We start from the raw sequence: 14896 nt of genomic DNA, 5'->3' as shown, positions 1-14896 counted from the left end.
AGAAGCTCAATTAAAAATTTGCTGAATAAAAAATTGTTTCTCAGTTTTTTAAAGTGTTTATAATTTCTTGAAACAAAGAAATATATATTATCAACTTTGTAATAGTACTTCCTTTAATTCAGCTTAAAACTGTCTCATTATTGTTCCAGAAGCTACCTCCCATCATTCCAGGAATTTGTGAATGGATCTCTGGTCATCTGAGTTATTTACTTACTCAACAACTATTGAGCCACTCCTACATGCAGGTAACTGTGCAGGATACAAAGATGAAAAACTCAGATCCCTAAAAGAGTTTCCATTCTAGTAGAGGAAGATAAGACAGTAGAAAGTCACAGGCCCATGTATAACTGATTCACTTTGTTATAAAGCAGAAACTAACACACCATTGTAAAGCAATTGTACCCCAATAAATATGTTAAAAAAAAAAAAAAAAAGAAAGTCACAGGCCCCCTAATGGAGATACAGAAAAGTGCTACATGACCTCAAAGGAGAGAAAAATGACACAGTATGGGAGATGAATTAAGGAGAGAATGATTCAGCCTATGGAAATTTGTTTGGTTCAGAAGGGGTCCCTTTAAAATCTAGCACCAATGACATTTATTGGTCATCTTTTAACCCTTTTGTGAAATTATTTCTTGTTCACAAAGTTGCTCATGATAATTTTTTAGGTAACACTTAGATTGCTCAGAGAGATTGACTAATTCACTGGTTACTTTGTAATGTGATACCAAGTCCTGATGTGTTGAGTGCTCTTAGGAAAGACTTGCCTCCCTCAAGGTTTTTCATAAGACACTCTGCACCACTCATGCCACTAATTCCAAAGTTAATCTAGAAAAGGCCTTACGTATGTGCTGTGCACAGTTACTAGTCAAACCAGTAAATGAATTCCTAATCAAACTTGTTTCTTCAGAACAAAGCTATCTTTCATATCACCTTCATTTTGTTTTTAAAAAAGTTGTGGAGGGACAGGTCAAGCATGTACAAGTCACTGGTCAACCTGCTCTTTCTCAGCTAATGGGAAATGTCTCCTGTGTTTCCATTTATTATAAACTATTATGGTAAGGAAAGGGCAAGTACCAACAATCATTAAAACTCACTAGAACTGAATGACAAAACACTATTGTCCATTTCTTTCCTGAAATCCATTAACCTCTCTTTCATATGAAACGTCTCACAGAATTTATTTTGATCTGAACATACATTTCTTTTATTATCAGTTACTGCACCACATGGTGTATTAAATGTAATCTGCACACATGGAGAAGTTAGGTGGCCCAGAAATTAAGTAGCTATCCTGTCTTGTGATAATATAATATCTCTCTGGAAAATAAAGAGGTCATTGATGACAGTAATCTGAGACTCAAGAAGTAATCTGAGATTCAAGAAGATAGTTGTTTAAAATAAAAGATAAAGACTTAGGGTCTCAGGTTGGTTCAAGATGGCAGAGTAGAAGGACGTGTACTCACTACCTCTTGTGAGAGCAGCAGAATCACAATTAACTGCTGAACAATCATTGAAAGGAAGACACTGGAACTCACCAAAAAAGATACCCCACCTCCAAAGACAAAGGGGAAGCTGCAGTGAGATGGTAGGAGGGGTGCAATCACAATAAAATCAAATCCCATAATCACTGGGTGGGTGACTCACAAACTGGAGAACAATTATACCACAGAAGTCCAACCACTGGAGTGAACGTTCTGAGCCCCATGTCAGGCTTCCCAACCTGGGGGTCCAGCAACAGGAGGAGGAATTCCTAGAGAATCAAACTTTGAAGGCTAGCGGGATTTGATTCCAGGACTTTGACAGGACTGAGGAAAACAGAGACTCCACTCTTGGAGGGCACACACAAAGGAGTACATGCATGAGGACCCAGGGGAAGGAGCAGTGACCCCATAGGAGACTGAACCAGATCTACATGCTAGTGTTGGAGGATCTGTTACAAAGGTGTGAGTAGCTGTGGCTCACTCAGGGACAAGAACATTGGCAGCAGTTCTGGGAAGTACTCCTTGGTGTGAGCCCTCGAGGAGTCTGTCATTAGCCCCACCAAAGAGCCAGGTAGGCTCCAGTGCTAGGTCACCTCAAGCCAAACAATGAACACAGAGAGAGCTCAGCCCCACCCATCACCAGACAAGCAGATTAAAGTTTTACTGAGCTCTTCCCATGAGAGCAATACACAGCTCTATCCACCACCTGTCCTTCCCATCAGGAAGCTTGCATAAGTCACTTATAGCCTCATCCACCAGAGGGCAGATAGCAGAAACAAGAAGAACTACAATCCTGCAGCCTGTGGAATGAAAACAACATTCACAGAAAGATAAGCAAAATGAAAAGGCAGAGGACTATCTACTAGATGAAGGGACAAGATAAAACCCCAGAAAAGCAACTAAATGAAGTGGAGATAGGCAACCTTCCAGAAAAAGAATTCAGAATAATGATAGTGAAGATGATCCAAGACCTCGGAAAAAGAATGGAGGCAAAGATTGAGAAGATGCAAGAAATGTTTAATAAAAATCTAGAAGAATTAAAGAAGAAACACTTAGAAGAATTAAAGAACAAGCAGAGATGAACAATACAATAACTGAAATGAAAAATACACTAGAAGGAATCAATGGCAGAATAACCGAGGCAGAAGAACAGATTAGTGACCTGGAGGACAGAATGGTGGAATTCACTGCTGTGGAACAAAATAAAGAAAAAAGAATGAAAAGAAATGAAGTCAGCCTAAGAGACCTCTAGGACAACATTAAACACACCAAAATTTTCATCATAGGGGTCCTGGAACAAGAAGAGAGAGAGAAAGGACCCGAGAAAATATTTGAAGAGATTATAGTCAAAAACTTACCTAACATGGGAAAGGAAATAGCCACCCAAGTACAGGAATCACAGAGAGTCCCAGGCAGGATAAACACAAGGAGAAGCACACCAAGATACACAGTAATCAAATTGACAAAATTTAAAGACAAAGAAAAATTATCAAAAGCAACAAGGGAAAAACGACAAATAACACACAAGGGAATACCCAAAAGGTTAACAGTTGATTTCTCAGCAGAAACTCTACAAGCCAGAAAAGAGTGTCATGATATATTTAAAGTAATGAAAGGGAAGAATGTACAACCAAGATTACTCTACTTGGCAAGTATCTCATTCAGATTCAATGGTGAAATCAAAAGCTTTACAGACAAGCAAAAGCTAAGAGAATTCAGCATCACCAAATAAGCTTGACACAAAATGATAAAGGTATTACTCAAAGTGGGAAACACAAGAGAAGAAAAGGACCTATGAAGACAAACCCAAAACAATTAATAAAATGGTAATAGACCAAATGTAAAATAGATAGCTAGTGGGAAGCAGCTGCATAGCACAGGGAGATAAGCTCAGTGCTTTGTGACCACCTAGAGGGGTGGGATAGGGAGGGTGGGAGGGAGACATAAGAGGGAGGAGATATGGGGTATAAGTATATGTATAGCTGATTCACTTTGTTATAAATCAGAAACTAACACAACATTGTAAAGCAATTATACTCCAATAAAGATGTTAAAAAAAAGAAACAGAACAGAAAATGGTAATAGGAACATACATATTGATATTCACCTTAAATGTGAATGGATTAAATGCTCCAACCAAAAGACACAGGTTCACTGAATGGATAAAAAAACAAGAACCATATATATGCTGTCTACAAGAGACCAAATTCAGACCTAGAGACACATACAGACTGAAATTGAGGGGATGGAAAAAGATATTCCATACAAATGGAAATCAAAAGAAACCTGGAGTAGCAATACTCATATCAGATAAAATAGACTTTAAAATAAAGAATGTTACAAGAGACAATGAAGGACACTACATAATGATCAAGGGATCAATCCAAGAAGAAGATATAGCAATTATAAATATATATGTGTCCAACATAGAAGCACCTCAGTATATAAGGGAAATACTAAAAACCATAAAAGAGGAAATCAACACTAACACAATAATAGTGAGGGGTTTTAACACCTCACACCAATGGACAGATCATCCAGACAGAAAATTAATAAGGAAACACAAGCTTTAAATGACACAATAGATCAGATAGATTTGATTGATATTTATAGGACATTCCATCTGAAAACAGCACATTAAACTTTCTTCTCAGGGCACACGGAACATTCCCCAGGATAGATCATGTCTCAGGTCACAAATCAAGCCTTGGTAAATTTAAGAAAATTGAAATCATATCAAGCATCTTTTCCGACCACAATGCTATGAGATTGGAAATCAAACATAAGGAAAAAACATGAAAAACACAAACACATAGAAGCAAACAATACATTACTAAATAACCAAGAGATCACTGAAGAAATCAAAGAGGAAATCAAAAAATACCTAGAGACAAATGACAACAAAAACACGACGATCCAAAACCTATAGGATACAGCAAAACAAGTTCTAAGAGGGAAGTTTATAACAATACAATCCTATCTCAAGAAACAAGAAAAATCTCAAATAAACAATCTAATCGTACCCAAAAGAACTAGAAAAAGAACAACAAACAAAACCCAAAGTTAGTAGAAGGAAAGAAACCATAAAGATCAGAGCAGAAATAAATGAAATAGAAACACAGAAACAATAGCAAAGATCAATAAAACTAAAAGCTGGTTCTTTGAGAAAGTAAATAAAATTGATAAACTTTTAACCAGACTCATCAAGAAAAAGAGGGAGAGGACTCAAATCAATAAAATTAGAAATGAAAAAGGAGAAGTTACAACATACACTGCAGAAATAAAAAGCATCCTAAGAGACTACTTCAAGCAACTCTATGCCAATAAATGGACAACCTGGAAGAAATGGACAAATACTTAGAACGGTATAAGCTTCCAAGACTGAATCAGGAAGAAATAGAAAATATGAACAGACCAATCACAAGCACTGAAATTGAAACTGTGATTAAAAATCTTCCAACAAACAGAAGTTCAGGACCAGATGGCTTCACAGGTGAATTCTATCAAACATTTACAGAAGAGCTAACACAAACTTTTCCAAAAACTGCAGAGGAAAGAACACTCCCAAACTCATTCTACGAGGCCTGCATCACCCTGATACCAAAACCAGACAGAGATACTACAAAAAAGGAAAATTACAGACCAATATCATGGATGAATATAGATGCAAAAATCATCAACAAAATACTAGCAAACAGAATCCAACACCACATTAAAAGGATCATACACCATGATCAAGAAGGGTTTATTCCAGGAATGCAAGGATTTTTCAATATACTCAAATCAATCAATGTGATACAGCATATTAACAAATTGAAGAATAAAAACCATATGATCATCTCAATAGATGCAGAAAAAGCTTTTGACAAAATCCAACACCGACTTATGATAAAAACTCTCCAGAAAGTGGGAATAGAGGGAACCTACCTCAACATAATAAAGGCCATATGTGACAAACCCACAGCAAACATCATTCTCATTGATGAGAAAATGAAAGCATTTCCTCTAAGATCAGGAACAAGACAAGGATGTCCACTTTCACCACTATTATTCAACATAGTTTTGGAAGTCCTGGCCACAGCAATCAGATAAGGAAAAGAAATAAAAGGAACCCAAATTGGAAAAGAAGAAGTAAAACTGTCACTGTTTGTGGATGACATGATACTATACATAGATAATCCTAAAGATGCTACCAGAAAACTACTACAGTTGATCAATGAATTTGGTAAATTTGCAGGATACATAATTAATGCACAGAAAACTCTTGCATTCCTACACACTAACAATGAAAGATCAGAAAGAGAAATTAAGGAAACAATCCCATTCACCACTGCAAGAAAAAGAATATGATACCTAGGGATAAACCTAGCTAAGGAGGTAAAAGACCTCTACACTGAAAACTATAATATATTGATGAAAGAAATCAAAAATGACACAAACAGATGAAGAGATATACCATGTTCTTGGACTGGAAGAATCCATATTGTGAAAATGATCATACTACCCAAAGCAATCTACAGATTCAATGCAATCCCTATCAAATTACCAATAGTATTTTTTATAGAACTAGATAGAACAAAAAAATTTTAATTTGTATGAAGACACAAAAGACCCTGAACAGCCAAAGCAATCTTGAGGAAAGAAAAATGGAGTGGGAGGAATCAGACTCTCTGACTTCAGACCATACTACAAAGCTACAGTAATCAAGACAATTTAGTACTGGCACAGACAGAAATATCGATCAATGGAACAGGATAGAAAGCCCAGAGAAAACTACACACCTATGGTCAACTAATCTACGACAAAGGAGGCAAGGATATACAATGGAGAAAGACAGTCTCTTCAATAAGTGGTGCTGGGAAAACTGGACAGCTACAGGTAAAAGAATGAAATTAGAACATTCCCTAACACCATACACAAAAATAAACTCAAAGTGGATTAAAGACCTAAATGTAAGACCAGACACTCCAAAACTCTTAGAGGAAAACATACGACATAAATCACAGCAACATAGTTTTTGACCCACCTCCTAGAGTAATGGAAATAAAATCAAAAGCAAACAAATGGGACCTAATGAAATTTAAAAGCTTTTGCACAGCAAAGGAAACTGTCAACAAGATGAAAAAACCCTCAGAATGGGAAAAAATATATATTTGCAAATGAGTCAACGGACAAAGGATTAATCTCCAAAATATATAAACAGCTCATTCAGCTCAATATTAAAAATACAAACAACCCAATAAAAAAATGGGCAGAAGACCTAAATAGACATCTCTCCAAAGAAGACATACAGGTGGCCAAGAGGCATATGAAAAGCTTCTCAACATCACTAATTATTAGAGAAATGCAAATCAAAACTACAATGAGTTATCACCTCACACCAGTTAGAATGGGTATCATGAGAAAATCTACAAACAACAAATGCTGGAGTACGTGTGGAGAAAACTGAACCCTCTTGCACTGTTGGTGGGAATGTAAATTGATACAGCCACTATGGAGAGCAGTATGGGTTTTTTTAAAAAAAACTAAAAATAGAACTATGATATGACCCAGCAATCCCACTACTGGGTGTATACCCAGACAAAACCATAATTCAAAAAGACACATGCATCCCAATGTTCATTGCAGCACTATTTACAATAGCCAGGTCATGGAACCAGCCTAAATGCCCATCGACAGATGGATGGATAAAGAAGATGTGGCACATATATACAATGGAATTTTACTCACCCATCAAAAGAAATGAAATTGAGTTATTTGTAGTGAGGTGGATGGACCTAGAGTCTGTCATACAGAGTGAAGTAAGTCAGAAAGAGAAAAAACAATACCATATGCTAAAATACATATGGAATCTAAAAAAAAAATGTTTCTGAAGAACCTAGGGGCAGGACAGTAATAGATGCAGATGTAGAGAATGGACTTGAGGACACATGAAGGGGGAAGGGTAAGCTGGGACAAAGTGAGAGAGGCATGGACATATATACACTACTAAATGTATAATAGATAGCTAGTGGGAAGCAGCGCATAGCACAGGGAGATCAGCTCAGTGCTTTGTAACCACATAGAGGGGTGGGATAGGGAGGGTAGGAGGGAGATGCAAGAGGGAGGGGATATGGGGATATATGTATGCAATCCCACTAGTGGTCATATACCTAGAGAAAACCATAATTCAAAAAGACACATGCATCCCAATGTTCATTGCAGTGCTCTTTACAATAGCCAGGTCATGGATGCAACCTAAATGCCTATCGACAGATGAATGGATAAAGAAGATGTGGCACATATATACAATGGATATACTCAGCTATAAAAAGAATGAAATTGGGTCATTTGTAGAGACGTGGATGGACCTAGAGACTGTCATACAGAGTGAAGTAAGTAAGAAAGAGGAAAACAAATATCGCATATTAACACATGTATGTGGAATCTAGAAAAATGGTACAGATGAACCAGGTTGCAAGCAGAAATAGAGACACAGATGTAGAGAACCAACATATGGACACCAAGGGGGGAAAGTGCGGTGGTGGTGGTGGTGGCATGAATTGGAGATTGGGACTGACATATATACACTAATATGCATTAAATAGATAACTAATAAGAACCTGCTATATAAAAAAAATTTAATTTAATTTAAAAAAAAGACTTAGGGTCTCATTCGTGGAAAAGAATGTATTTCATTTCAAAAATGATTGAAAGGAAATTACCAGGCTTTCCATGGTAAATATGTAACTCACTATCTTTTCCCTCCTGTCCTCACTTTATGCATGTTAAATCAATTAGGCCCCTTGTTCATTGACTGATGAGAAAGTATGTTCCCTACAGGTGTCTAATAGTTTCCTTTCATAATACTGTAAGTGAAAATATATTTTTCACTTCAAATTCTAAGGTAGAATTCTCAGTACCCTAGTGTTAATATCTGCAGTGTAATCATTCTGAAACTACTCTTACTTATGCTTTGCTATGCTATGTTGAACATCTTATGGGAAAATACATCTGTGCAATACCACAGCAATCATTTAGTATCTGCTAGTAATCTATAATAGCATTTTGGGAAGATCACATTCAGAAGTAGTGTTATAGGGACCCCAAATTGAACACTTTTATCTATAATAGGAGAGAAAATAATGACAGCAGCAACCACAACAACACTATAAAAAAGGAAGCTCTTTCACACCTTAAATTTATTTTGCATGATGCTAAAACAATGGGTTAAAAAATAAGTCTTCAGCTGATCAGTTGTTTGCTCACTCTACATAATTACAAATAATCAAGTCAGTGATTTCCCAAACATTTATTTAACTTGCTTTCTGGGTGAAGTGGCTGCATTGCATTGGCATGGTTTTGACAGAGTCTGAGTCACAGTATGAAGCATCAGATGGTGGATAGACTGCCCTGGAATGAAGTGAAGATGTATTTGATGGCCAAGTGTAGACCAAGAAGTCTACTAACAGCCTATAACATTTATGGAGCTGAAGCATTTGTATCTACAGTTTGCATGGAGATGATTTTGTGGAGTTTACCTCGTTTGCAAATTGCAATTCTAATCTTTGGAAAGTCTTTCTTGATAAGTGTGATAGTGTATGAACCTCTGACATGAATGACTGGATTTGCATTGAGAAAGAAAACCTCACTGGATTCCAGAACAGATATGCTTTTTGGAAATGAGTATATGCAAAAAGGGTAAGAAATTATACTTTCAGATTATTTTGGAGTAAAGTTGTATCAATATCAGTTTTCAACCATTAAAAAGAACTCTGTAATTTTGGCACCTCTTCCCACTTCCAGGTGTTCCCAGATATATGACTCCCAAGGTGGATGATCAAAGTTCTCTGAAAAGAATTGGTCAAAATAGTTCCTAAAATATGCTAAGAACAAATTTATAAAAGAAAAAATAACAATATTTTTACTGCTTTTGATAAGCACTATTTCATTGGGTGACCAACTGAAAACTCCTTAGCTCTCTTTATCTAGACACTCTTACCCATCTAAACATACACACACCCCCACACCCCCACACACAATCATATATACATGTACAATCTTCAGTCATGTATTGTATCTGCATCAGGAGTGCCATTTCTAATCTACAGAAATACTTATGATCATTCTAAGCAACATACAGCCAGTAACACCTGCTATACCCTTTAGGCCAGTGAAATTGTTCTGGTACTAAAAAAAAAAAAAAGTAGACTTTATCATGAGATAAGAGTAATACAGAAAACAATAAACAATAAATTTCTTAATCAATAAATTCTTCAAGAAACCCAAGGGGAAAACACTATAAAAAGTCAAGAGATAGGAAGGCTGGATTTATTTGCATATGTTTACAGAAGTGACTCATCAGGACCCATTTAGTTCCAAGTGACAAGAATCAACTCAAATTAGGTTAAATCAAATCTAAGAAGATAATTAGCTCATATAGCTTAGAAGGATGCTGGAGAAACTAAAAATGGGTGGAGGAACCACAGAAACCAGGACTTTAGGGTTTAGAAACAGAGTCAAAGATACTAGTTTTATATATATTATATTTATATATTATATATAATATACCATGTGCAATAAATATACTATATATATGACATTTTGATTAACCAGAAATCTTTCATTTTCATTTTGAAATACCTAACATTGTCCAATACAAAAACACTGTGAAATTACTTTACAACTGCTAGAATATTTAAGGGGCTGACTGGTGATTCTTAGAGTACGTTCAGGCAAAATCTGTGAATGGAAGCAAACAAGAACTGGAAACAGAATAGAGATTTCTCAGTGAGCCAGAAAAACCATGATATGACCCAGAAAGTATTGAGTTGATTAAAGAACTTAATGCACTATCTAGCACTTAGTGTTCAATAAATATTAGTCTTGTGCCATACTTTCGATAGCTTATCTCATTTTTTCCTCACAATATTCAAATATATAGAAAGTTTCATTTTACAGCTGAAGAAATTGGGGTGCCAAGCAACTTTTGCAAGGTCACAAACCTTATAAATGAATGATTCATCTGCAAGTGGAACCCAGGCAAGTTTTCTCTAAAATTTCTCGTGTCATGCTACTTGTCAAAACAAAGCATTATGGCAAAATTTCAAGTTATGCCACTATTTTCTAAGGTAAATTTCCTCATATAAATAGGTTTAGAATAAAAGCATGGATATTTTAACAAAAAAATACTTTTTATCTTCAGTATTGATGTTTATTTAATGTTAATGACATACAAAAGTAAATCAAGTCAATATACATAACCCTTTCAAACTATTTAAATATGACCCACAGGAAAAAATACATTTTACACCATGACCCAGTAAACACAAAAATTTTATGAAACAATATTTACTTTATCACATGTAATGCACTCTGGTACCTTATATGCTATTTTATCACCTAAAAAAAATAATGATGGCCATAACCTATGAAATTGATTTCTTAACCCACTAATGGGTTGTGATCAACAGTTTGAATGAAAAACACTCATTTGAACAATGATGCTTTAAACAGCCATATCTACTTCTTTTTAGCTCCTAAGTATAGTTGGATTCTCCAATCAACTAAAAGGAAAAAAAAAGCAAAAGGCCCAGGAGGAGCTTCAAGATGGCAGAAGAGTAAGACACAGAGATCACCTTCCTCCCCACAAATACATAAGAAATACATCTACATGTGGAACAACCACTACAGAACACCTACTGAACACGGGCAGAAGACCTCAGACCTCCCAAAAGGCAAGAAACTCCCCACATACCTGGGTAGGGCAAAAGAAAAAACAGAGACAAAAGAATAGGGATGGGACCTGCACCAAAGGGAGGGAGCTGTGAAGGAGGAAAGGTTTCCACACACTAGGAAGCCCATTCATGGGCGGGAGACTGCGGGTGGCAGAGCGGGGAAGCTTCGGAGCCACAGAGGAGAGCACAGCAACAGGGGTGCGGAGGGCAAAGGGGAGAGATTCCCCCACAGAGGATCAGTGCGGATCAGCAATCACCAGCCCAAGAGACTTGTCTGCTCACCCACCAGGACGGGTGGGGGCTGGGAGCTGAGGCTTGGGCTTCGGTCCGATCCCAGGGAGAGAAATGTGTTTGGCTGTGTGAACACAGCCTGAAGGGACTAGTGCGCCACCACTAGCCGGGAGGGAGTCCAGGAAAGTCTTGAGCTCCCGAAGAGGCAAGAGACTTTTTCTTGCCTCTTTGTCTCCTGGTGCGCTAGGAGAGGGGATTAAGAGCGCCACTTAAAGGAACTCCAGAGATGGGCGTGAGCCAGGGCTATCAGCACAAACCACAGAGACGGGCATGAGACGCTAAGGCTGCTACTGCAGCCACCAAGAAGCCTGTGTGCAAGCACAGGTCACTATCCACACTGTCCCTCCCGGGAGCCTGTGCAGCCCGCCACTGCCAGGGTCTCGTGACCCAGGGACAGCCTCCCCAGGAGAAAGCATGGCGTGCCTCAGGCTGGTGCAACATCACACTGACCTCTGCCACTGCAGGCTTGCCCCACATCCGTACCCTCCCTCCCCCCGGCCTGAGTGAGCCAGAGCCCCGGAATCAACTTCTCCCTTAATCCCATTCTGTCTGAGCAAAGAACAGATGCCCTCAGGCGACCTACATGCAGAGGCAGGGCCAAATCCAAAGCTGAAACCTGGGAGCTGTGCAAACAAAGAAGAGAAAGGGAAATTTCTCCCAGCAGCCTCAGGAGCAGTGGATTAAATCTCCACAATCAACTTGATGTACCCTGCATCTGTGGAATACCTGAATAGACAACAAATCATCCAAAATGGAGGAGGTGGGCTTTGGGAGCAACGTTATATATATATTTATTTATTTCTCTTTTTCTCTTTTTGTGAGTGTGTATGTGAATGCTTCTGTGTGTGATTTTGTCTGTATAGCTCTGCTTTTACCATTTGACCCAGGGTGCTATCTGTCCGTTTTTTTGTTTTTTCTTTTATATCAAAAAAATGTTTTTCTTAATAATTATTTTCTATTTTCACAACTTTTATTTTATTTTATATTCTTCTTTCTTTCTTTTTTTTCTCCCTTTTATTCTGAGCCATGTGGAGGATAGAAACTTGGTGCTCCAGCCAGGCATCAGGGCTATGCCACTGAGGTGGGACAGCCAAGTTCAGGACACTGGTCCACAAGAGACCTCCCAGCTCCACATACTATCAAATAGTGAAAATCTCCAAGAGATCTCCATCTCAACACCAAAACCCAGCTCCACTCAGCGACCAGCAAGCTACAGTGCAGGACGCCCCATGCCAAACAACTAGCAAGACAGGAACACAACCCCATCCATTAGCAGAGAGGCTGCCTAAAACCATAATAAGGCCACAGGCAACCCAAAACATACCACCAGACGTGGACCTGCCCACCAGAAAGACAAGATCCAGCCTCATCCACCAGAACACAGTCACCAGTTCCCTCAACCAGGAGGCCTACACAACACACTGAACCAACGTTAGCCACTGGGGACAGACAGAAAAAACAATGGAAACTACGAACCTGCAGCCTGCAAAAAGGAGACACCAAACACAGTAAGTTAAGCAAAATGAGGAGACATAGAAACTCACAGCAGACAAAGCAGCAAGGTAAAAACCCACCAGACCTAACAAATGAAGTGGAAATAGGCAGTCTACCTGAAAAAGAATTCAGAATGAGAGTAAAGATGATCCAAAATCTTGGAAATAAAATGGAGAAAATACAAGAAACGTTTAACAAGGACCTAGAAGAACTAAAGATCAAACAAACAGTGATGAACAACACAATAAATGAAACAAAAAATTCTGTAGAAGGAATCAACAGCAGAATACCTGAGGCAGAAGAATGGATAAGTGACCTGGAAGATAAAATAGTGGAAATAACTACTTCAGAGCAGAATAAAGAAAAAAGAATGAAAAGAATTGAGGACAGTCTCAGAGACCTCTGGGACAACATTAAATGCACCAACATTCGAATTATAGGGGTCTAAGAAGAAGGAAAGAAAAAGAAAAGCACTGAGAAAATATTTGAAGACATTATAGTTGAAAACTTTCCTAATATGGGAAAGGAAATATTTAATCAAGTCCAGGAAGCACAGAGAGTCCCATGGAGGATAAATCCAAGGAGAAACACAAGACACATATTAATCAAACTGTCAAAAATTAAAAACAAAGAAAATATATTAAAAGCAGAAAGGGAAAAACAACAAATAACATACTAGGGAGTCCCATAAGGTTAACAGCTGATCTTTCAGCAGAAACTCTGCAAGCCAGAAGGGAATAGTAGGACATATCTAAAGTGATGAAAGGGAAAAATCTACAACCAAGATTACTCTACCCAGCAAGGATCTCATTCAGATTTGATGGAGAAATTAAAAGCTTCACAGATAAGCAAATCTAAGAGAATTCAGTATCATCAAACTAGCTTTATAGCAAATGCTACAGGAACCTCTCTAGCCAGGAAACACAAAAGAAGGAAAAGACCTACAATAATAAACCCAAAACAATTAAGAAAAATGTAATAGGAACATACATATCGATAATTACCTTAAACGTATATGGATTAAATGCTCCAACCAAAAGACAAAGACTGGCTGAATAGATACAAAAACAAGACCTGTATATATGCTGTCTACAAGAGACCCACTTCAGACCTACGGACACATACAGACTGAAATTGAGGGGATGGAAAAAGATATTTCATGCAAATGGAAATCAAAAGAAAACTGGAGTAGCAATTCTCATATCAGACAAAATAGACTTTAAAACAAAGACTATTAGAAGAGACAAAGGAGGACACTACATAATGATCAAGGGATCAATCCAGGAAGAAGATATAACAATTGTAAATATTTATGCACCCAACATAGGAGCACCTCAATACATAAGGCATATGCTAACAGCCATAAAGAGGGAAATCGACAGTAACACAATCATAGTAGACTTTAACACCCCACTTTCACCAATGGACAGATACTCCAAAATGGAAATAAATAAGGAAACACAAGCTTTAAATGATACATTAAACAAGTAGAACTTAATTGATATTAATAGGACATCCCATGCAAAAACAACAGAATACACATTCTTCTCAAGTGCTGATGGAACATTCTCCAGGATAGATCATATCTTGGTTCAGCAATAAAGCCTTGGTAAATTTAAGCAAATTGAAATCATATCAAGTATCTTTTCTGACCACAATGCTATGAGGCTAGATTTCAATTACAGGAAATAATCTGTAAGAAATACAAACACATGGAGGCTAAACAGCACTCTACTTAATAACCAAGATATCACTGAAGAAATCAAAGAGGATATCAAAAAATACCTAGAAACAAATGACAATGAAAACACAATATCCCAAAACCTATGGGATGCAGCAAAAGCAGTTCTAAGAGGGAAGTTTATAGCTATACAAGCCTACCTTAAGAAACAAGAAACATCTCAAACTCTT

Source organism: Aethalodelphis obliquidens, unplaced genomic scaffold (genome assembly GCF_003676395.1).
Source record: "Aethalodelphis obliquidens isolate GAN/ISIS:26980383/991018 unplaced genomic scaffold, ASM367639v1 scaffold54, whole genome shotgun sequence".
In the NCBI taxonomy this organism is placed as follows: domain Eukaryota; kingdom Metazoa; phylum Chordata; class Mammalia; order Artiodactyla; family Delphinidae; genus Aethalodelphis; species Aethalodelphis obliquidens.
The sequence above is the reverse complement of the archived record's forward strand: the minus strand, read 5'-3'. Positions refer to the sequence as shown.